At 35.1% G+C, this 23,808-nt stretch overlaps 2 non-coding genes across 2 annotated transcripts; both read right to left on the bottom strand.

The window, feature by feature from the left end:
• Positions 1-1,956: 1,956 nt before the first annotated feature.
• LOC112761596 (small nucleolar RNA R71) lies at positions 1,957-2,064 on the bottom strand. Its single transcript, XR_003181984.1, has one exon. It is a non-coding gene; the product is annotated as a small nucleolar RNA R71 (small nucleolar RNA).
• Positions 2,065-6,727: 4,663 nt separating this feature from the next.
• On the bottom strand, positions 6,728-6,835 carry LOC112762026 (small nucleolar RNA R71). The gene has a single exon (XR_003182388.1). It is a non-coding gene; the product is annotated as a small nucleolar RNA R71 (small nucleolar RNA).
• Between the last annotated feature and the right edge of the window lie 16,973 nt (positions 6,836-23,808).

Here is a 23,808-nt window from a genome sequence, read left to right as displayed (position 1 = left end):
TTTTTTTCAATTAATTTTCGAAAAATACCAAAAAAATTAATAAAATAAAAAAACAAAAAATTTGATGTTTCTTGTTTGAGTCTAGTGTCAATTTTTAAGTTTGGTGTCAATTGCATGTGTTTTAATTTCCCTTTAATTTTCGAAGATTCATCATGTGTTCATCATAATCTTCAAGTTGTTCTTGATGATTTTTCTTGTTTGATCGTTGCATTTTCTTGTTTCTCATATGCATTTTCAATTTGTTAGTGTCTCAACATTAAAAATTTCTAAATTTGGTGTCTTGCATATTTTTCTTTTCTTAAAAATTTTCAAAAATAAGTTCTTGGTGTTCATCTTGACATTCAAAGTGTTCTTGATGTTCATCTTGACATTCAAAGTGTACTTGCAGGCATTGTGTGTTTTGATTCATAATTTTCATGTTTTGAGTCTTTTTATTATTTTTCTCTTTCTTCATTAAAAATTCAAAAATAAAAAAATATCTTTCCCTTATTCTTCTCATAAGTTTCGAATATTTGAGTTGACTTTTTCAAAAATTTTTCAAAATTTAGTTGTTTCTTATGAGTCAAATCAAATTTTCAATTTAAAAATTCTATCTTTTTCAAATCTTTTTCATTTTTTCTTTCATATTTTCGAAAATTTCAAATTGATTTTTAAAAATCTTTTTCTTATTTTGTTTCATAATTTCAAAATCTTTACTAACAATTAATGTGATTGATTCAAAAATTTTAAAGATTGTTACTTGCCTATTAAGAAAGGTTCAATCTTTAAATTTTAGAATCATATCTTTTTATTTCTTGTTAGTCAAGTAATCAAATTTAATTTTCAAAATCAAATCTTTTTAATTTCCTTTTCAAATCTTTTTTCAAATTAATTTTTCAATCATATCTTTCAATCATATCTTTTTCAAAACTTAATTTCAAAATCTTTTCTAACTTCTTATCTTTTCAAAATTGATTTTCAAAAATTTTTCAATTAACTACTTAACTTTTTGATTGATTTTTAAAATTCCTATCTTTTTCAAAGCCATCTAACTACTTTTCTCTCACCAATTTTCGAAAATCACTAACCTCTTTTTCAAAATTTCTTTTCATTAACTAATTGTTTTAATTTTTAATTTTAATTTTACTCCTTCTCTTAATTTTTGAATTATAACTAATAATTAAAATAAAAACAAAAATATTTTTCCTTTTAGTTTAAATTAAATTCGAATTTTCTCCCCCCCTCTCTCATCTCCTTCTATTTAATTATTTACTAACATTCCTCTTCTACTCATAATTCGAACCCACTCTTCTCCTCTGTGTTTGAATTTTTTCTCTTCTCCTTCTTCTATTCTTCTCTTCTTATACTTACATAAGGAATCTCTATACTGTGACATAGAGGATTCTATATTTTTTTTTCTGTTCTCTTCTTTTTCATATGAGCAGAAACAAGGATAAGAACATTCTTGTTGAAGCTGATCCTGAACCTGAAAGGACTCTGAAGATAAAGCTAAGGGAAGCTAAGGCACAACTCTCTGGAGAGGACCTGACAGAAATTTTCAAAAAAGAAGGAGACATAGCCGAACCTAATAACAATGGTGGAGATGCAAGGAAGATGCTTGGTGACTTTATTGCACCCTCTTCTAACTTCTATGGAAGAAGCATCTCACTTCCTGCAATTGGAGCAAACAACTTTGAGCTTAAGCTTCAATTAGTTTCTCTAATGCAACAGAACTGCAAGTTTCATGGACTTCCAATGGAAGATCCTCATCAGTTTTTAGCTGAATTCTTGCAAATATGTGACACTGTCAAGACCAATGGAGTTGATCCCGAGGTCTACAGGCTTATGCTTTTCCTTTTTGCTGTAAGAGACAGAGCTAGAACATGGTTGGATTCACAACCTAAGGATAGCCTGAACTCTTGGGATAAGCTGGTCAGTGCTTTCGTGGCCAAATTATTTCCACCTCAAAAGATGAGCAAGCTTAGAGTGGAAATCCAAACCTTCAGACAGAAGGAAGGAGAATCCCTCTATGAAGCTTGGGAAAGATACAAGCAACTGATCAAAAGGTGTCCTACTGACATGCTTCCAGAATGGAACATCATAAGTATATTCTATGATGGTCTGTCTGAGTTGTCAAAAATGTCATTGGATCATTCTGCAGGAGGATCTCTTCACGTGAAAACTCCTGCAGAAGCTCAGAAACTCATTGAAATGGTTGCAAATAACCAGTTCATGTACACCTCTGAGAGGAATCCTGTGAACAATGGGACGCCTCAGAAGAAGGGAGTTCTTGAAATTGATACCCTGAATGCCATATTGGCTCAGAATAAAATATCGACTCAGCAAGTCAATATGATTTCTCAGAGTCTGAATAGATTGCAAGCTGCATCCAATAGTACTAAAGAAGCATCTTCTGAAGAAGAAGCTTATGATCCTGAGAACCCTGCAATAGCAGAGGTAAATTACATGGGAGAATCCTATGGAAACACCTATAATCCTTCATGGAGAAATCATCCAAATTTCTCATGGAAGGACCAACAGAAGCCTCAACAAGGCTTCAATAATAACGGTGGAAGGAATATGTTTAGCAATAGCAAGCCCTTTCCATCATCTTCTTAGCAACAGACAGAGAATTCTGAACATAGCCATTCCGGCCTGGCGACCATAGTCTCTGATCTATCCAAGACCACACTAAGTTTTATAAATGAAACAAGGTCCTCCATTAGAAATTTGGAGGCACAGGTGGGTCAGCTGAGTAAGAAGATTACTGAAACTCCTCCCAGTACTCTCTCCCAAGCAATACAGAAGAAAATCCCAAGAGAGAGTGCAAGGCCATAACCTTACTTGGTGTGACCGAATGCCCAGAGGAGGAGGAGGACGTGAATCCCAGTGAGGAAGACCTCATGGGACGTCCTCTGAACAGAAAGGAGTTTCCCTTTGAGGAACCAAAGGAATCTGAGGCTCATACAGAGACCATAGAGATTCCATTGAACTTCTTTTTGCCATTCATGAGCTCTGATGAATATTCTTCCTCTGAAGAGGATGAAGATACCATTGAAGAGCATGTTGCTAAATATCTAGGAGCAATCATGAAGGTGAATGCCAAGTTATTTGGTACTGAGACTTGGGAGGATGAATCCCCCTTGTTCACCAATGAACTGAGTGTATTAATGAGGCAGACATTACCTCAGAAGAAACCGGATCCCGGAAAATTCTTCATACCTTGTACCATAGCCACCATGACCTTTGAGAAGGCTCTATGTGACCTGGGGTCAGGGATAAACCTCATGCCCCTCTCTGTAATGGAGAAACTAGGAATCTTTGAGGTACAAACTACAAGAATCTCACTAGAAATGACAGACAAATCCATGAAACAGGCTTATGGACTAGTAGAGGATGTGCTAGTGAAGGTTGAAAGCCTTTACATCCCTGCTGATTTTATAATCCTAGACACTGGGAAGGATGAGGATGAATCCATCATCCTTGGCAGACCATTCCTAGCCACAGCAAAAGCAGTGATTGATGTTGACAGAGGAGAGTTGGTCCTTCAGTTGAATGAGGACTGCCTTGTATTCAGAACTCAATGTTCTCCTTCTGTAACCATGGAGAGGAAGCATGAAAAGCTTTTCTCAGTACAGAGTCAAACAAAACCCCCACATTCAAACTCTAAGTTTGGTGTTGGGAGGCCACAACCAAACTCTAAGTTTAGTGTTGAGAGGCCCCAACATTGCTCTGATTTTCTGTGAGGCTCCATGAGAGCTCACTGTCAAGCTATTGATAAAGAAGCGCTTGTTGGAGGCAACCCATTGTTATTTAATTATATATATTTATTTTCCATTACTATTCTATGTTTTCTTTAGGTTGATGATCATGTGAAGTCACAAAAATAACTGAAAAATCAAAAACAGAATAAAAAACAGCATTAAAAATAGCTCACCCTGGAGGAAGAGCTTACTGGCGTTTAAACGCTAGTAAGAAGCATCAAACTGGCGTTTAACGCCAGAAAGAAGCATCAAGCTGGCGTTAAACGCCAGAAACAAGCACTAGACTGGTGTTTAACGCCAGAACAGAGCATGGAATTGGCGTTTAATGCCAGGAATGGGAGAAAAGCTGGCGTTAAACGCCAGAAATAAGCAGTAAGCTGGCATTTAACGCTAGACATGCATTCTAAGGGCGTTTTACACGCCTAAATGAAGCAGGGATGCTAAGTCCTTGACCCCTTAGGATCTGTGGGCCCCACAGGATCCCCACCTACCCCACCTCTTCTTCTCTCCTCTTCACACCTTTTCATAACACTCTTCCCCAAATACCCTTCACCAGTTACCTTCATACCTCTTCCCCAAATACCCTTAACCACTCACATCCATCCACTCTTCCCCATAAACCCCACCTACCTCCAAAATTCAAATTCTTTTCCCTCCCAAAACCAACCCTAATGGCCGAAACCTACCCTCCCCCCACCCCTATATAAACCCCTTAACACTACTCCATTTTCACACATCACAAACACTACTTCCCCCCTTGGCCGAATACACTCTCTCACTCCATCTCCTCCATTTTCTTCTTCTTCTACTACTTTTTTTCTTCTTTTGCTCGAGGACGAGCAAACTTTTTAAGTTTGGTGTGGTAAAAGCATTGATTTTTGTTTTTCCATAACCATTAATGGCACCTAAGGCCAGAGAAACCTCAAGAAAGAGGAAAGGGAAGGTAATTGCTTCCACCTCTGAATCATGAGAGATGGAGAGATTTATCTCAAAGGTCTATCAAGACCACTTCTATGAAGTTGTGGCCAAGAAAAAGGTGATCCCTAAGGTTCCTTTTAAGCTCAAAAAGAGCGAATATCCGGAGATCTGACAAGAGATTAGAAGAAGAGGATGGGAAGTACTCTCCAATCCTATTCAACAAGTCAGAATCTTAATGGTTCAAGAGTTCTATGCAAACGCATGGATCACTAGGAACCATGATCAAAGTATAAACCCAAATCCAAATAATTGGCTTACAATGGTTCGGGGGAAATACTTAGATTTCAGTCCGAAAAATGTAAGGTTGGCGTTCAACTTGCCAATGATGCAAGAAAATGCATGCCCCTACACTATAAGGGTCAAATTTGATCAAAGGTTGGACCAAGTCCTCATGGACATATGTGTGGAAGGAGCTCAATGGAAAGTTGACTCAAGAGGCAACCCGGTTCAATTGAGAAGACCGGACCTTAAGCCTGTAGCTAGAGGATGGTTGGAGTTCATCCAACGCTCTATCATTCCTACTAGCAACCGATCCGAAGTAACTGTGGATCGGGCCATCATGATCCATAGTATCATGATTGGGAGGAAGTGAAAGTTCATGAGATTATACCTCAAGAACTCTACAAAGTGGCTGACAAGTCCTCCACTTTGGCAAGGTTAGCCTTTCCTCACCTCATTTGCCACCTCTGCAATTCGGCTGGGATTGACATAGAGGGAGATATCCTCATTGATGAGGACAAGCCCATCACTAAGAAAAGGATGGAGCAAACAAGAGATCATGGACCTCAACAAGAGCATGAGGAAATTCCTCACCATGAAATCCCTGAGATGCCTCAAGGGATGCACTTTCCTCCACAAAACTATTGGGAGCAAATCAACACCTCCCTAGGAGAATTAAGTTCCAACATGGGACAACTAAGGATGGAACACCAAGAGCACTCCATCATTCTCCATGAGATTTTCAAAATTTGATTTTAAAATATCCTTTCTAACTTCTTATCTTCTTATCTTTTCAAAATTGATTTTCAAATTTGTTTCAACTAACTAACTAACTTTTTGTTTGTTTCTTATCTTTTTCAAAACTACCTAACTAACTCTCTCTCTCTAATTTTCGAAAATATCTTCCCTCTTTTTCAAAATTTCTTTTTAATTAACTAATTATTTTAATTTTTGATTTTTTATTTTCGAAAATTACTAACCTTTTTCAAAAACTATTTTCGAAAATCACTAACTCTTTTTCAAAAATTATGTTCGAAATTTTCCCTCTCTCATCTTATTCTATTTATTTATTCATCTACTAATATCTCCTCACCTCACATCTCTGTTCTCCTCACCCTTGTGTTTCTTTCTTTACATTACATTCTTTGTCCCCTTCCTTTCTTCCACTCACACAGGGACTTCTATACTGTGGTATAAAGGATCCCTATTATTATTATTATTATTATTATTTTCTGTGCCCTCTTCTTTATCATATGAGCAGGAGCAAGGACAAGAATATTCTTGTTGAAGCAGATCCAGAACCTGAAAGGACTCTGAAGAGGAAACTAAGAGAAGCTAAATTACAACAATCCAGAGAGAACCTTTCAGAAATTTTCGAACAGGAAGAGGAGATGGCAGCCGAAAACAATAATAATGCAAGGAGAATGCTTGGTGACTTTACTGCACCTAATTCCAATTTACATAGAAAAAGCATCTCCATTCCTGTCATTGGAGCAAACAACTTTGAGCTGAAACCTCAGCTAGTTTCTCTGATGCAGTAGAACTGCAAGTTTCATGGACTTCCATCTGAAGATCCTTTTCAGTTCTTAACTGAATTCTTGCAGATCTGTGATACTGTTAAGACTAATGGAGTAGATCCTGAAGTCTACAGGCTCATGCTTTTCCCTTTTGCTGTAAGAGACAGAGCTAGAGTGTGGTTGGACTCTCAACCCAAAGACAGCCTGAACTCTTGGGATAAGCTGGTCACGGCTTTCTTAGCCAAGTTCTTTCCTCCTCAAAAGCTGAGCAAGCTTAGAGTGGATGTTCAAACCTTCAGACAGAAAGAAGGTGAATCCCTCTATGAAGCTTGGGAAAGATACAAGCAGCTGACAAAAAAGTGTCCTTCTGACATGCTTTCAGAATGGACCATCCTAGATATATTCTATGATGGTTTATCTGAGCTATCAAAGATGTCATTGGATACTTCTACAGGTGGATCCATTCACCTAAAGAAAACGCCTGCAGAAGCTCAAGAACTCATTGACATGGTTGCTAATAACCAGTTCATGTACACTTCTGAGAGGAATCCTGTGAATAATGGGACGCCTATGAAGAAAGGAGTTCTTGAAATTGATACTCTGAATGCCATACTGGCTCAGAACAAAATATTGACTCAGCAAGTCAATATGATTTTTCAGAGTCTGAATGGAATGCAAGCTGTATCCAACAGTACTCAAGAGGCGTCTTCTGAAGAAGAAGCTTATGATCCTGAGAACCCTGCAATAGCAGAGGTGAATTACTTAGGTGAACCCTATGGAAACACCTATAATCCATCATGGAGAAATCATCCAAATCTCTCATGGAAGGATCAACAAAAGCCTCAACAAGGCTTTAATAATGGTGGAAGATACAGGTTTAGCAATAGCAAGCCTTTTCCATCATCCACTCAGCAACTAACAGAGAACTCTGAACAAAATACTTCTAATTTAGCAAACTTAGTCTCTGATCTATCTAAGGCCACTGTGAGTTTCATGAATGAAACAAGATCCTCCATTATAAATTTGGAAGCACAAGTGGGCCAGCTGAGTAAAAGGATCACTGAAATCCCTCCTAGTACTCTCCCAAGCAATACAGAAGAAAATCCAAAAGGAGAGTGCAAGGCCATTGAATTGATCACCATGGCCGAACCTGTAAGGGAAGGAGAGGACGTGAATCCCAGTGAGGAAGACCTCCTGAGACGTCCAGTGATCAATAAGGAGCTTTCCTCTGAGGAACCAAAGGAATCTGAGACTCATCTAGAGACCATAGAGATTCCACTAAAACCTCCTTATGCCATTCATGAGCTCTGATGAGTATTCCTCTTCTGAAGAGAATGAGGATGTTACTGAAGAGCAAGTTACCAAGTACCTTGGTGCAATCATGAAGCTGAATGCCAAATTATTTGGTATTGAGACTTGGGAAGATGAACATCCCTTGTTCACCAATGAACTAAGTGATCTGGATCAACTGAGATTGCCTCAGAAGAAATAGGATCCTGGAAAGTTCGTAATACCTTGTACCATAGGCAACATGATCTTTGAAAAAGCTCTGTGTGACCTTGGTTCAGGGATAAACCTCATGCCCCTCTCTGTAATAGAGAAACTAGGAATCTTTGGGGTGCAAGCCACTAAAATCTCATTAGAGATGGCAGACAATTCAAGAAAACAGGCTTATGGACAAGTAGAGGACGTGTTAATAAAGGTTGAAGGCCTTTACATCCCTACTGATTTCATAGTCCTAGATACTGGGAAGGATGAGGATGAATTAATCATCCTTGGAAGACCCTTCCTAGCCACAGCAAGAGCTGTGATTGATGTGGACAGAGGAGAATTGATCCTTCAAATAAATGAGGACAACCTTGTGTTTACAACTCAAGGATCTCTCTCTGCATCCATGGAGAGGAAGCATAAAGAGCTTCTCTCAAAGCAAAGTCAAACAAAGCCTCCACAGTCAAACTCTAAGTTTGGTGTTGGGAGGCCACAACCAAACTCTAAGTTTGGTGTCAAACCCCCATATCCAAACTCTAAGTTTGGTGTTGGGAGGTCTCAACAAAGCTCTGCACATCTGTGAGGCTCCATGAGAGCCCACTGTCAAGCTATTGACATTAAAGAAGCGCTTGTTGGGAGACAACCCAATATTATTTATCTAATTTTCATTGTTTTTCATGTTTTATTAGGTTCATGATCATGTGGAGTCACAAAATAAATATAAAAAGTGAAAACGGAATCAAAAACAGCAGAAGAAAAATCACACCCTGGAGGAAGACCTTACTGGCGTTTAAACGCCAGTAAGAAGCATGTTTTGGGCGTTCAACGCCAGAACCCTGAACGCCAGAAATGGGCAGCATCTGGGTGTTTGAACGCCATAAATGCACCCTGGAGAAGAGCTGGCGCTGAACGCCCAGAACAAGCATGGTTCTGGCGTTCAACGCCAGAAATGGGCAACAAATGGGCGTTCAACGCCCAGAACAAGCACCAATCTGGCGCTGAACGCCCAGAGTTGTGTGCAAAGGCATTTTACATGCCTAATTTGGTGTAAGGTTGTAAATCCTTGAACACCTCAGGATCTGTGGACCCCACAGGATCCCCACCTACCTCCATTCACTTCTTCTCACCCCTCTTTCACACAATCCCATAAACACTCTTCCCCAAAACTCTTCACCAATCACATCAATCTCTCTTCCCTATCACCACTTCACCACTCACATCCATCCACTCTTCCCCATAAACCTACCTCATAAACTCCACCTACCTTCAAAATTCAAAATCAATTTCCCACCCAAACCCACCCTATATGGCCGAAACCTTACCCCCCCCTCCCTTCCCTATATATAGCCCTCCATTCCTCCTCATTTTCACACAACACAACCCTCTCTACCCCTTCTTGGCCGAAACACATCTCTCTCTCCCTCTCCTCCATTTCTTCTTCTTCTTCATCTCTTCTTTCTTGCTCAAGGGCGAACAATATTTTAAGTTTGGTGTGGTAAAAGCATAAGCTTTTTATTTTTCCATTACCATTGATGGCACCTAAGACCGGAGAATCCTCTAGAAAAGGGAAAGGGAAGACAAAAGCTTCCACCTCCGAGTCATGGGAGATGGAAAGATTCATCTCCAAAGCTCATCAAGACCACTTCTATGATGTTGTGGCCAAGAAGAAGGTGATCCCTGAGGTCCCTTTCAAACTCGAAAAGAATGAGTATCCGGAGATCCGACATGATCAAAGTAAGAACCCGAATCCAAAGAATTATGTTACAATGGTTCGGGGGAAATACTTAGATTTTAGTCCGGAAAATGTGAGGTTGGCGTTTAACTTGCCTATGATGCAAGGAGATGCACGCCCCTACACTAGAAGGGTCAACTTTAATCAAAGGTTGGACCAAGTCCTCATGGACATATGTGTGGAAGGAGCTCAATGGAAGATTGACTCCAAAGGCAAGCCAGTTCAATTAAGAAGACTGAACCTCAAGCCTGTGGCTAGAGGATGGTTGGAGTTCATCCAACGCTCCATCATCCCCATTAGCAACCGATCTGAAGTTACTGTGGATCGGGCCATCATGATTCATAGCATCATGATTGGAGAGAAAGTAGAAGTTCATGAAGTCATCTCCCTTGAATTCTACAAAATAGCCGAAAAGCCCTCTCCTGGGGCAAGGCTAGCTTTTCCTCATCTTATTTGCCATCTATGTTACTCAGTTGGAGCTTTCATAGAAGGAGACATTCCCATTGAGGAAGAGAAGCCCATCACTAAGAAAAGGATGGAGCAAGCAAGAGAGCCCATTCATGAGACGCATGAAGCTCATCACCATGAGATCCCGGAGATGCCTCAAATGCATTTTCTTCCACAAAACTATTGGGAGCAAATCAACACCTCCCTAGGAGAATTAAGTTCCAACATGGGACAATTAAGGGTGGAACATCAAGAGCACTCCATCATCCTTCATGAAATAAGAGAAGATCAAAAAGCAATGAGGGAGGAGCAACAAAGACAAGGAAGAGACATAGAAGAGCTCAAGGACATCATTGGTTCCTCAAGAAGGAAACGCCACCATCACTAAGGTGGACTCATTCCTTGTTCTTAAAATCTCTGTTTTTCGTTTTCTTTAAGTGCTTATCCATGTTTGTGTCTTATTACATGATCATTAGTATTTAGTAACTATGTCTTAAAGTTATGAATGTCCTATGAATCCATCACCTCTCTTAAATGAAAAATGTTTTAATTCAAAAGAACAAGAAGTACATGAGTTTCGAATTTATCCTTGAACTTAGTTTAATTATATTGATATGGTGACAACGCTTCTTGTTTTCTGAATGAATGCTTGAACAGTGCATATGTCTTTTGAAGTTGTTGTTTAAGAATGTTAAATATGTTGGCTCTTGAAAGAATGATGAAAAGGAGACATGTTATTTGATAATCTGAAAAATCATAAAAATAATTCTTGAAGCAAGAAAAAGCAGCAAAGAACAAAGCTTGCAGAAAAAAAATATAGGCAAAAAAAAATAGAAAGAAAAAGAAAAAGCAAGCAGAAAAAGCCAAAAGCTCTTAAAACCAAGAGGCAAGAGCAAAAAGCCAGTAACCCTTAAAACCAAAAGGCAAGGGTAATAAAAAGGATCCCAAGGCTTTGAGCATCAGTGGATAGGAAGGCCTAAAGGAATAAAATCCCGGCCTAAGCGGCTAAACCAAGCTGTCCCTAACCATGTGCTTGTGGCGTGAAGGTGTCAAGTGAAAACTTGAGACTGAGCGGTTAAAGTCAAGGTCTAAAGCAAAAGAAGAGTGTGCTTAAGAACCCTGGACACCTCTAATTGGGGACTTTAGCAAAGCTGAGTCACAATCTGAAAAGGTTCACCCAATTATGTGTCTGTGGCATTTATGTATCCGGTGGTAATACTGGAAAACAAAGTGCTTAGGGCCACGGCCAAGACTCATAAAATAGCTGTGTTCAAGAATCATCATACTGAACTAGGAGAATCAATAACACTATCTGAACTCTGAGTTCCTATAGATGCCAATCATTCTGAACTTCAATGGATAAAGTGAGATGCCAAAACTATTCAAGAGGCAAAAAGCTACAAGTCCCGCTCATTTAATTGGAGCTATGTTTCATTGATAGTTTGGAATTTATAGTATATTCTCTTCTTTTTATCCTATTTGATTTTCAGTTGCTTGGGGACAAGCAACAATTTAAGTTTGGTGTTGTGATGAGCGGATAATTTATACGCTTTTTGGCATTGTTTTTAGTATGTTTTTAGCAGAATCTAGTTACTTTTAGGGATGCTTTCATTAGTTTTTATGTTAAATTCACATTTCTGGACTTTACTATGAGTTTTTATGTTTTTCTGTGATTTCAGGTATTTTCTGGCTGAAATTCAGGGACTTGAGCAAAAATCAGATTCAGAGGTTGAAGAAGGACTGCTGATGCTGTTGGATTCTGACCTCCCTGCACTAAAAGTGGATTTTCTAGAGCTACAGAACTCAAAATGGCGCGCTATCAATTGCGTTGGAAAGTAGACATCCAGGGCTTTCCAGCAATGTATAATAGTCCATACTTTGGCCGAGTTTAGATGACGTAAAAGGGCGTTGAACGCCAGTTCTACGCTGCTGTCTGGAGTTAAACGCCAGAAACACGTCACAAACCAGAGTTGAACGCCAGAAATACGTTACAACCTGGCGTTCAACTCCAGAAAGAGCCTCTGCACGTGTAACATTCAAGCTCAGCCCAAGCACACACCAAGTGGGCCCCGGAAGTGGATTTATGCATCAATTACTTACTTCTGTAAACCCTAGTAACTAGTTTAGTATAAATAGGACTGTTTACTATTGTATTAGACATCTTTGGATGCCTGGTTCTTAGATTATGAGGGCTGGCCATTCGGCCATGCTTGGACCTTTCACTTATGTATTTTCAATGGTAGAGTTTCTACACTCCATAGATTAAGGTGTGGAGCTCTGCTGTTCCTCAAAGATTAATGCAAAGTACTACTGTTTTTCTATTCAATTCAACTTATTCCGCTTCTAAGATATTCATTCGCACTTCAACCTGAATGTGATGAACGTGACAATCATCATCATTCCCTATGAACGCGTGCCTGACAGCCACTTCTGTTCTACTTTAGATTGAATGAGTATCTCTTGGATCTCTTAATCAGAATCTTCGTGGTATAAGCTAGATTGATGGCGGCATTCATGAGAGTCCGGAAAGTCTAAACCTTGTCTGTGGTATTCCGAGTAGGACTCTGGGATTGAATGACTGTGATGAACTTCAAACTCGCGAGTGCTGAGCGTAGTGACAGACGCAAAAGGAGGGTGAATCCTATTCCAGTATGATCGAGAACCTCAGATGATTAGCCGTGCTGTGACAGAGCATTTGGACCATTTTCACAAGAGGATAGGATGCATCCATTGACAAGGGTGATGCCTCCAGACGATTAGCCATGCAGTGACAGCGCATCGGACCATTTTCCAGAGAGGATTAAAAGTAGCCATTGACAACGGTGATGTCCTTACATAAAGCCAGCCATGGAAAGGAGTAAGACTGATTGGATGAAGACAGCGGGAAAGCAGAGATTCAGAAGAACGAAAGCATCTCTATACGCTTATCTGAAATTCTCACAAATGAATTACATAAGTGTTTCTATCCTGATTTTATGTTTACTTATTATTTAATTTCGAAAACTCCATAACCTTTTGATATCCGCCTGACTGAGATTTACAAGGTGACCATAGCTTGCTTCATACCAACAATCTCCGTGGGATCGACCCTTACTCACGTAAGGTTTATTACTTGGACGACCCAGTGCACTTGCTGGTTAGTTGTATCGAAGTTGTGACAAATTATGAATTGAGATTAGAGCACATTACCAGAGATCACAATTTCGTGCACCAGTTTACAATATTTAAATTCCACATAAGAATAGCCATCATCCATCACTAATAACACAAAATATTAATTATGTATGATGATTAGGCCACCGGGTCGAGTTCGGGTGACCCGAGCTATGACTTGAACCCGACCCGAAATAATGACTGGGTCTATTTTTGAGACCCTTACCCGGCCCTACACCCGGTAAAATCACACCAAATTAGTCCTTAAAACGTTCGGGGCCGGGCCGGACCATGAACACCCTTAGCTACATGATTCATCTCGACCAAAGGGATATTTATAGTAGGTATAATTTTTTTTTTTGCTGAGAATTATGCAAGCTTGAATATATTTGCAACGTAAGGAGAATGTCTGAGTACAAATTTTATTACAACTATATGAACCGTTTACTTATTTCATGTATTGATCCCAATCACACGTGAATGAACTTTTTATCTGGTCATCATATTCATTACAAGTACTTCATGTACACTGAACCATATAATTTTATAATTTCATACACGTCTCAGTGTTATCAGTTGAGTTTTATTTTTAAACCTTTGTCATATTTTTCACTTTTGCTTTGCCTATTGGCTACTACTTTTTTCACTTACATTGTAATCAATTTCCTGTTTGTCATAATTGCTCATGTTGATGAATGCCCAATCATCATTGCTTATTTTATATTATTATCATAATTTCAAAATCCTTCTCACTTATCTTCTCTGTGTTCATGCCCAATTATACAATTTTCTAGAATGCATGACACTCTTATTGATTTGTTATTGTAATTTATTTTTTTAATTTTTTAATATTTGGTTTGATTTTTTTTCAATACAGAGTAACCATTTCCCTTTATCCATTTTTTCTATTTATACTACCATAACCTCTCATGGTTCTCTTATTGATCAGCGTATTTTTACTTAATTTTAGCTCCTTTCTACTCCACTATCACATCCTTTTCTTATTATTTACATTTAGCTCTGCTATCCAAAATGAAGTTTCATGATCAAGGCCATTATTTTTTCATGGAAGTTAATCCTGATATGGTAGTATATCAATTAAATCATCTCTTTATGTCAGTTCTTTTTCTATTTTTATTTGTTAAGTCATCTTCATCTTTGGTTCGTTTACATTGACATAATAAATCATAATTTTTGTTTTACAACAGCAGATGGGTGAATTGCCATCTATTTTTTACAAGAGATTCAAGGATAAATTACCCACCAACTTATCCTTTTATGATTTCTCTAGCAATGAGCTCTAACTTATCATTGAGAAGAGTCACTGCACTGCAATAATTGTTGCTGGTTACAACAATTTTTACATGTTTTATGGGCTTAAGCAAGGTGGTTGGTTGAGTGTTTATTATGCTAGAAAGTACAAAGTTTCTTATTCTTGAAGTTACGGACCATAATATGCATTTTAAAGAGCCCTGTTTTCCCCGAATTAAGCTTTCCTGTGATATTAAGCCATCTATTTCTGTTAAGGATGTCATAGATCTTTCCGAGTCTACTGATGTTCTTAATCCTATTTTACACTCTATAAACTTTCCAGATATTAATGTCTCCCTTAATGAATCTAATCAAAGTTCTTTTCATAACTCATCACCTCTGGAGTCACCATTTTCTGTTCATATTGTTCATGATTTTTTACATAAAGAACTCCCTGTTTATTCTGATTGCAATGCAGATCACATCCAATATAGTGTTACGGACAACCATATTCCATGTGAAATGGTTATTGGTCCTGCAAATATTTCTGATCCTTTTAAACAACTTTGTCATTGGAGGAGGCCCCTTCTTCTTCAATTTGTCCTAATCTTTTGAATGTTAGTATTTCTCACTTATTGCTTGATATCCAGCAACCTGTTTCTACCCTTGTAGTTTTCTCCTTACCTTCAGTTACTATTAATGTTGAACCACCTTCTCCTGTTTTTCCTATTGTGTACACTTTGGAGAAGCCTGTATCCGCTTCTCATTCTTCAAACTACTTTATGGTAATAACATTGCATGTTACTCTATTTAAGTTGCTGTTTGTTTATTATTATTATCACTGTATTCATTTTTTTTCTAATTTTTATTTTTCAGAATAAATTTTTGATTTAGCTTTTGACTTCAAGATTTGCCTCCTAGGCATTCCCATCTCGATTTGATCACATGTTAATGTCATCCAACCTGATTGACCAAATGTTGTGCTGAAATTATGCTAGAGAAGCTCAACATCCTCTGAGACTTTTCTTACAAGGGGCTGGCGTAGATTTTTCTTGAAACGTGGACTTAAGGCTAGAAGTCTTCTTCGTTTCACTGTTTCTTTTGATGATGAGACCACCATGTCGATTTCAATTATTAGTATTTAATTTTGTTGTCAATGTCATAGTTTAGTTGTTGTCGTCTGAGTTTATGTTATAATTTTCTCCTAATTGTAATGTTGTTTCATTATTTTAACTATGGCTATATTGTAATTTCATCTTCATTATATTAATGCCAATTTTCCTTTTGACTTACTTTAATTTTATGACAATATGATTTACGCTCATTGTATATTTGTATCATTACCTCAAGATTGACTTTATTAATCCTTAGTTCATCTGAATGATATTAATACTAAATTTTGCTCTATTTCTTTAATTTCCCATTCCAATTCGTATAGTATTGTTATTCTACTTAAGCTAATGTAATCAATCCTATTCAAGCTCATGTATTTCTCATATCAGTAGTTGTTCTAATTCTTTGAAAATCACATTAATCAATAATTTATATCAAAAAAGATGTTCTTAAATTTTTTTGTTACATTTAATAGTTTTTTCTTGGTTTATTTCATATAATTCAGACATTTCACAGTTTTCTTTCTTACTTGATCACACTCTCTAGACAATGAATCTCATATGAAATATGATTTTCAGAAAAGTCTTATCTTAGCTGATATTTAGTCTTATTATTTACTCAGTATATTGCTCTTTCAAATGAAATGCTTAATTAATTACTGATCATGTAAAATACTTCAACGTTCTTTTTATTCTGACCAGTTATTCATCCAAAGTATAATTTCATTTTAAGCATTTCAGGTAGACTTGAATAACAAATTATTCAGTTGTAAATTTATTTTTATAATGTTGTAATGTAGTCAACAAAACTTAACTCTTTATACATTTAATTTTTTAGTTGTACTGCATAAGCACAGAAGTATGGCTTTCTATCTTTTGTTCACTTTCTCTGTCTTTTTTTATGTTTCTAAACTTCAAAATTAATTAATAATGTACATGATTTATTTTTTTTTATATAAGATGACATCCACTTCTACAAATTTTTGTCTTTGTCTGATTCATGAACTACTATTTTCTAACATGTTCATGGCTTCTTCCTGTCTGATTGCTATTGTCCATTTATGGTGTCCTCTTACCAATTTCTAAACAGTCACATTCCAACCTCTATATTTTGCCTTCTAGGCACTCCCTATACCTCACATCTTACTTATATCCCACTTTTTATTAGTTTTCTAACTCTCTCTTTTTTTTCTATTCTTTAATTATTTTCTCACTTGAAATGGCTTCACAGTTTACTCTCTTGAAGTATATAGACCCCTTATCTAAAAATCAGGTCTATAAGATCAAAGTAAGGCTCATTAAGTCTTGGTCACTAACTTATTCTAAGCTTAAGTATCAGAAACTGATGATTGAACTGGTCATGATGGATGAAATGGTTTGTGTAGTTTGCTAATTTTCATATAAGATATTTTAGTAGTTCACAAAGAATTTGTTATTAATTTTATATCATTATGCTCTTTCAGGGGATCGTATTCAATGTACTATAAGGAATCCTCTCAGAAGACCATTTGAGGACTTATCTGATGGCAAAGTATACACAATATCCAACTTCTCATTGTCACTGAATGATCAGAAGTACAAGCCAACAACTCATTCTCATTGTATATATTTCAAGAGAGAAACTCAGCTTATGATTGTTCACGAGCCTGGCTTCATTGATCATAGTTTCCGTTTCGTATCTAATGAACTGATACTCAAGCATTCCAACCTCAGTCCCACTTAATTGGTATAAATTATTTGAACTTTTAAGATCAATTTTTCTTATATTATATAGCTTTTATACATGTAACTTCCCCTTTTTTTGCTAGATGTTATTGGCTTGATTACTAGAAAGGGTGACACAATTGAGTTTACAAGGAATGGTAAGAGTTGTGTATACATTGTGGTTGAACTTGATGACATGAAGTATTCCCGACCATTATATATGTTGTTAAACTCTGTTATTTATATTCTATAATTTCATTACTCCTTCACCATCATTAAATTTTTGTTATATGCTTTTTAAATAGGGGTAATGGTAAAATTAGGTGTACTCTGTGGGAAGAGTATGCCAAGATGTTAGTTAAGCATATTGAGGATCAACCCACTTCTGAGTATATAATAATAATTCAATTTGAAAAGTTCAATCTCTTCAAGGGTTAGTATAGATGTTCTATCCAAATCTGCTAATCAACATGTAAAATTTATACTTTCTTATTTACATTCTTATATTTTTTTTATATCAAATTTTAGGCTCAATGGGTGTATCTAATACAAATTGCAACTCCATTTTGTACATCAACACTGACTTTCCAAAAGTGAAGGATTTTAGGAAGAGGTAATGCTAATTAATTTATATTTTTTTCAATCATTATTATTTATTCAAAGCTGATTTTTTGTTGTTTTATAATTGTTTACAGTGTTATAATGGTTGGAGTTCCGCCTGCATACCAGCTGTGTCAGTTATCTGATGGACCATCATACTCTCTTAAGGATGATCTTATTAACCAAACAAGTTTTAAGAACATATATGATCTTAAGGAATCCTCTGAGGTTTGATTTTTCTATTTCTCTTATATATATATATATATATATATATATTTTCATATGATCTTAAATCTAATCTTTTTGCTAGAATGGTACCTATGTCACGTATGGGACTGTTGTTGCTATTGACTATAAAAGTGGATGGTGGTACAAGAGTTGCAAGCATTGTTTTCATGCTCTAAGGAATATGAGAATTCATTCCATTGTGTTACCTGTGACACATTCCCAAATTCTCATGTTTCCTAGGTATATAGTTCTACATTTATAATTATTTTTCCTTAACCTTCATCAATGGCAAACTTTTTATTTATTAACATCAAACATGTTTATATTTATTATAAATTTAAAAGTTGCCGATGAATTAAATACTACCTCCTTTGTACTATATGACAAAGAAGCTAACAAATGCCTTGGTGTATCTGCTTCTGATATGCGTCTGTCTCATGTCAACAAGGTTGTATCTGATTTTTTAAATCTTTCTCTATTTTCTAATTTATTATTTTGTTGTTAATATGCCAATTTCTATCTCATTAATTCAATTCATATGTTATATTTTAAGCAGGGAGGTTTGAAGGATGAATATCCTCAAGAGCTCAATGCTTTCGTTGACAAAAACTTCTTATTTAAGATTTCAGTTAAGATGAAAGATATCAATGCTTTCCAACCAGGCAGAATTGTTGTTCTTAAGCTTTGTGTAGATAATTCAAACATCTCAAAATTCCTTGATAAACACAAGATATATAATGTATGTTTACGAAGATTTCAAGTTTCTTTAAATCTATATTCTTGGTTTATTCTATATATATTTCTGAATTTTATTTCAGGAAAATTTGGTCCATGAAAATTCTGAGCTTATTACTATTCTCTCTGACTCTATTGAAACCCCCAAGGTTACAAATTCTTAATTCCTCATTTTTCCTTACCATTTTATGCTACTATAATTAACTATATAATTTAATTGCAATTTTGCATTCTATACAGCAAACAGGTTCGCTTTCCATTGAGATCATTGGTGATGATAATACTGATTCATTTTCAACTCCAAAAAGGGGCTCATCAAGGCTGCTTCATGTACCCAAAGTCTTATTGATGTTTATCCAGATGTTGAAAACTATTCATCTACTAAGTCTTGAAAGATTACAGTTGAAGAAGTTCATAATGTTGCAAAGCTTCATAAAGAATAGCTTCTTAAGAACCTTTCTTATATTTCTGTAATATTTGTCTTATGCTTAGCAGTTTCATTTTGATTACTAAATAATGCTTGTTGTGATTTAATCACATCAAGGTTATGTTTTAAGTTAGTCTCAGTGTGTCTTTTATTCCAATAAGAATGTTAGTGTTATGCATACAATTCATTGTCCTTCTATTATATTAAGTTGTAGACAAATTTCCATGTCATATGTAACTCTTCATGGTTACTCATGCTTGGTTCTTATGTATTAACTCAATTTCATATATTTAAATCAGGTTTATTATCTTTATTGATTTCATTATTTCTTTATTTACAATTTGTATTCACTCCATTTTTTAAATCTTAACACAACGAGCACTATTATTTGACATCTTCTTGACAAAATGTCATGTAAATACCTTTTCTTATTAATTAATAAAATCTAATTACACTTATTTCACAGATGATGTCAACCAGTTCGTGCATGGACTAACATATCACAATTAAAATTTTGTATTAAAAATCCCAAGTTCTATATATTCTTCTTAATGTATAACCTCTGATTAGTCTATATTTATATTCTCCTTTTCTTTTATTCACCAAATAGTTCTTTATACTATACCTCCTTCTAGTTTAATGGCTGAAAATTTAATCTTTTTTATTTATTTATTTTTAATTCTCATACTAATTTATTATGCAATGAGTACATGTACAACTATTCTCACTAGACTTGATTCTTCAAGACATTACCCCTAACACATTGATATCTTACAACATGCACTAATTACTTATATCAGATTTTTTTGGTTATCCGATCCCCATTCTACGTAATTTATATCTTATATCTTATATGTACTTACTATAGTCGTTACCATTTTTAATAAGACTATTACATCTATATAAAAGTACATCCGCCCTTTGCAATTCATTGCCTTTTTTTCCAGAGATATTTCAACAACTAACAGGTTCCTCCTACTTCTTAAGTTTATAGTTTCTTTCTTCTTCAAATTCAATACTGGCTGTCTCTTCAATATCATATCTTTTATATAAAGTCATTTTTTTATACCATTATACGTTTAAATCTGCTTCTTATTTTTGTTAGTTACCAATATCAAAAATGGATACTACTCATTTCATGTCTTCCGAATTTGACCATGACAGAATTTTCTACATGCAAGTGGATCCTCTTGAGGTAATATTCTTAAATGATTGCTCATCAACTTACATCTTGATCAACATTTTGTACTTTTTCAATAATTATTTTGTATGTTAGTACTTAAACACCTTTTAATTTTTTTATGTATTAGATAATGTACGAGTTGCCTTCAATTTTTTATCGCACCTACAAAGATCATCTCAAGGAGAGGATGCTACTTGTTGATCTAAATGATAATCAAATAGAACTACATTTGGGGAAAGGCAAAACTTTTGGTTATATTCTGTCTGGTTTGAAAAATTTACTGAAGTTCTACTCTCTTAAGAAAGGTGGTTGGTTGAAGTTAATGTATGTTGGGGAAGATGTATTTGTCTTGCTAAAGGTCAAAGATAATAACATGTGCAAGATGATTATAGACCACCCTACTGGAGATGAGTCTATTGCAGATATCCTTTAAGGTATACCACATTCGTTACCTCAAAATACAAACCCTGCTTACTCTTATACTCATATTTTTTTTCTATTATTTCAACTCCACATAGTAGCACTAATGGTTCCTTTCCTATACAAAAGGTTGATCTTGGTGCTAGCTTTTCTGCCTTTACTCAATATAATGTCCAAAATCAGCTAATGACAACAAATCTAAACGCAAACAACTCTTTTCAATTCCAACACTATGAGGATTCATTTATTATGGTTCAGTTAATAATAATGTCAACAACTCCATGGATTATCCTTTACCTATTCTTTATGGTAATGCATTGGGTTTTAACTTTGACTCTTTTAAAAAAGGATCTACATCTAACATAGATTTAGGTTCTTCCACCCCCTTAAAGTCAGATTATATCCGCCGTGCTAAAACTTTAGATTTTAATACCAAAGGCACGTGCTACTTAATTAACAATGCATTTTGGTGCATTAAACAAGTTTCATACAACCAGATTATATTTATCCAGAGTTTATATCTTTTTTCTTACTTGGTTCACAATTTAGTAGTAACATTTTTTTAAACAGGTTCTGCCCACCAGATTCTCACATAATGCTTTTCCTAGCAAGCTTGACAATGTGAATGTTGTTCTCGAGAATGGATGTTCATACCAACTGGGATTATGCTAGAATAAAAAAAGAAAGATTCAGCTATATCTGATTAGAGGTTGGAAGCATCTTGCAAAGTCTAATGGATTCAGCCATGGCACTTTATTAGGATTTTCTGTATACCCTAATGATGAATCTAATGTGCATCTGAAGGTCCCTAGTCTATAGAGATATTGTCAATGTAAACTATATTGACGTGCATTTAGTTAATTACTTATGTTTTAATTAAGTTTCTTTCATCATATTCTCGATCATCAGTTCACTCTCATGATCACTTCTAGCTCCAAGTTATGTATTTCCTTGAATCGCAATCATGTATTGTTATGCGTGTTTATTTAATTCTTCTATAGATCATATCTTTCCATTGTGTGATGTACTATTAGCTATTCTTTCTCAAGTTTTTAAATTAAAATTATCAAAATAGAATCAAGGCAATTAATTTAGTTTTTAGTCTCTCGATATGACTAATCGTTTTCTCATTTCAGTTCAATTTCTATGAATGGGACTCATCAAATGAACTCTTATACAACAGCATATAAAAAAGTTTAGTTATCTTTCATTGGATTTTTTTTCCTTCGTTTTTGTTACCTTACCACATGTATCATGTTAGTTTCATAAATGTAGGATATATGAACCAAAATCACGAAATATTAGAATGTTCACCTATAATTACAATAATGGTGAATCTTTATATACATATTGCTTATTATGTGATTCATTTAGTAATTTTTCTAATATTACATTGTGCGCATGTATTATAAATTATTTCATTCGCAACTATTATTAGGGTTTTGTATTTTTTTTTTGTTCTTTAAATCAAATTTTATTAATGTTAAATACACTTTTACACTATCAACGATGCTTAATTTCTTTTATTAAATTACTTACCTTTTTTAACACAGATATTTAGTAGTCTAAACATTACCTGTCTAGAATTTGAAAAGAAAAAATTTACAAGTATGTCTTATAAATTTATATGTATATCTTTATCTATTTTGCTGCTAAATTTGCATTTAATTTGAATGATATTTTAATAAATTTGTTGAATATTATGTATCATGAATTTTCCATTTCGTTCAGAAAAACTGTCTACTTTAACTTGACTTTTTTTACAAATTTTTCTTCTTTTTATGAATTGGTTATCATGTACACCTACTAGCCGTCTCTACAACTTCACTTTCCAACATGAAAAACTATAATTGGCCTTTTGCTTTCCCCACTATCTGCTCTATTTTTTTGTTACCAATACTTTTCTAAGCTATTACCTTCCACAACTTACACCCTCTCATGTACTTTTTACTCACATAGTTCCACCAATAGTAATCAATTGAGTAAGAGTTAATTTTTATATATTTGTCTTTTATATATAGTACTTTTTTACATTTTCGATAAAATCACAACATTTTTTCTTCTACTTCTTTTCTGACACAAGTTAATCAAACAATAATTATCCTTAAGGTACAGTTTGGAAGCTATGATATCCAAAGTACTATAATATTTAAAATAATGTTTTTACTAACTTTTTATATTCCTAATATGAGCTCCCTACATTGTAACCAAGATAACAGATTGATATTGAATAACAAATCTGAATATCATGCAATGTAAACAAACTGTACATTATTTCCTTTATTTCATATTAATTTTCTTATTTCAACCATGATTTTTTCTGTCACACGTGCATCATTCGTTCCTCTTTCAACTACAGATTTTTAGAATTCATTACATTACTTCATCTTCAGTCACTCATGCTCAACTTTTTAAATGAACACAATCTTTTTCTACTATTTCAAAATTTTGTTGTATTCTTCTATTTGTATTATAAGCTTTTACATGAACAAAATTAATTGTTTGGTTTCTTTTCCACGGTCTGTTATGGTTTCTTCATAACCAATGGTTTGCTAGGCCATTACCCTTCCACAAGCTACACTCTCTCATGTAATCATTACTCAGTTTACTCCACCAATAAACATTAATTGAATAACACTTCATCTTCATGTATTTGTCATTTACATATAGTACTTTGTTAGATTCTCGATGAAATAATAACTTTTTCTTCTTGATCTTCACTTGCTATCAGTAAAAAGTTATTCAATAATTACCTCTAAGTTATAGCTTCACAGATATGACATCCATAGTATCATTGTAAAACCTGTAAAATTAGTAAATAATTAGCTAATAAATTAATTATTAATCAAAGAAATTAGAAAAACTAAATTT

Source organism: Arachis hypogaea, chromosome 16, assembly GCF_003086295.3.
Source record: "Arachis hypogaea cultivar Tifrunner chromosome 16, arahy.Tifrunner.gnm2.J5K5, whole genome shotgun sequence".
In the NCBI taxonomy this organism is placed as follows: Eukaryota; Viridiplantae; Streptophyta; class Magnoliopsida; order Fabales; family Fabaceae; genus Arachis; species Arachis hypogaea.
This window is presented reverse-complemented; position numbering and strand designations above follow the sequence as displayed.